The sequence below is a fragment of the Prionailurus bengalensis genome, chromosome B2 (assembly GCF_016509475.1).
Source record: "Prionailurus bengalensis isolate Pbe53 chromosome B2, Fcat_Pben_1.1_paternal_pri, whole genome shotgun sequence".
NCBI classification, from domain to species: domain Eukaryota; kingdom Metazoa; phylum Chordata; class Mammalia; order Carnivora; family Felidae; genus Prionailurus; species Prionailurus bengalensis.
The window spans coordinates 43410447-43412452 of record NC_057349.1 but is presented as its reverse complement, the minus strand read 5'-3'; the positions used below and the strand labels follow the sequence as shown (position 1 = coordinate 43412452).

The following is a 2006-nucleotide window of genomic DNA, read 5'->3' as shown; positions in this document are numbered from 1 at the left end:
GAACTGCTTTAGCTACATCCCACAAATTTTGATATATTGTACGTTCCTTTACATTGGGATCAAAATATTTTATAATTATCCTTCAGGCTTCTTTATTAACCAATGAATTTCTGAAAGTGAATTGCTTCATTTCCCAATATTTAGAGGTTTTCCAGAAACATTTTTTATTGATGTAATTGGTTCTATTATAGTCAGAGAATATATTTGTATTGTTTCATTCTTTTACATATAATGTTTGTTTTGTGATACAGAATATGGTTTATTTTGGTGACTATTCCATGCGTACTTGAAAACAGTGTGGGTTCTGTTGTTATTTAGATGGGATATTCTATAAAAGTTCATTTGGCCAAATTGGTTGTAGTACTGTTTCAGTCTTCTATATTCTTAGTGATTTTTTTTTTTGTCTATTTGTGCTATCAATTACTAAGAAAAAATTTTGTAGTCTCCAACCGTATTCGTGTATTTGTTTCTTCCTTCAGTTCTGTCAGCTTTGCTTCATGTATTTTGAAAGTTTTTTATTAGGTATGTATACATTTAGAGTTGTTATATCTTCTTGATGGGTTGAATCATTCATCATTGTGTAATATCCAACTTTATCGCTGATAATTTCCTTGTTCTGGGGTCTATTTTGTCCGATACGAATATAACCACTAACTTTCTTTTGATTAGTGTTTGCATGGTATTTCTTTCCATCCTTTTCCTTATAATTATCTGTATCATTATGCTTGAAGTGAGATTCTGTAACATTGTAGAGCTGAGTATCTTTTAAAATCCAATCCAACAATCTCCAGCTTTTAATTGATGTGTTTAGATCATTTTTTTAAATTTTTTTATTTAAAAAAAAATTTTTTTTTCAACGTTTATTTATTTTTTTGGGACAGAGAGAGACAGAGCATGAACGGGGGAGGGGCAGAGAGAGAGGGAGACACAGAATCGGAAACAGGCTCCAGGCTCTGAGCCATCAGCCCAGAGCCTGACACGGGGCTCGAACTCACAGACCGCGAGATCGTGACCTGGCTGAAGTCGGACGCTTAACCGACTGCGCCACCCAGGCGCCCCTAGATCATTTTTATTTAGTGTAAATATTCATATGGTTGGATTTAGGTGTGCCGTCTAATAGTAAGTTTTATGTTTGTTCTCTTTGTCCCCCCATCAAGCCTATTAAATTATTTGAAAATTTCTTCCCATTACATTTTGATTTACCTCTTGGCTTTTCACTACATTTCTTTATATAACTTTTATAGTTGTTGCTTTAGGAGTGGTTATGACATACATACCTAACTTTCCTCAGTCTGCTTAGAGGTCATAGTTTGCCACTTGAAGAAACCTTACCACTATATAAATCCCTTTACCTTCACCTTTATGCCATATCATTTGAGTCTGAATGTATTTAAAACCCCGTAAGACATGTGATAATTTTTGCTTTCAACAATCATACAAATGTATGGATGTTACACAGATTTACATGTTAGCCTTGCATTGGGGCCATGCTAATTTTCTCTGTACTGTTCCAATTTTAGTATATGTGCAGCCAAAGTGAGCACTAAATATGTCTTTGAAGTGCTTTCCTGGTAAATAGTTACCCCAAGCTTGCACTAACTGTGTGAAACTATGATTATCAGAAGTACAGTCTATGATCAAGGAAGTGTTTTTCTCTGGACAAAGCTGGAATAGACTCTAACCAATTATGATTTGACATTAAAGGGTACAAAACAAAGATTTTTTTTTTTTTTTATCTTGAATGAAAGCAGAATGTGGACTTAAAAACTAGAAATAGGCACGAAAGTACTTCATCACCAATGCGGACTTGTGTGTGTGTGTGTGTGTGTGTGTGTGTGGCAACATGAAGATTTAAAATATCAAAACTATCAGTTGTCTGTAGGGATGTCCAAATGGAAGGTATTATCTAGAGATTAAAAGGGAACTGGTTCATTTCCAATAAGCAGTAAGCAGTAGATGTTTAGAGAAAACAAAATGGAAGCCAACTCTGCTAGGTTGGAAGTAAG

At 34.5% G+C, this 2006-nt stretch overlaps 1 non-coding gene across 1 annotated transcript; it reads right to left on the bottom strand.

Annotated features, from left to right (window-relative positions):
• Positions 1 to 1436: 1436 nt before the first annotated feature.
• LOC122490671 lies at positions 1437 to 1544 on the bottom strand. The gene has a single exon (XR_006299212.1). It is a non-coding gene; the product is annotated as a U6 spliceosomal RNA (small nuclear RNA).
• Positions 1545 to 2006: the final 462 nt, after the last annotated feature.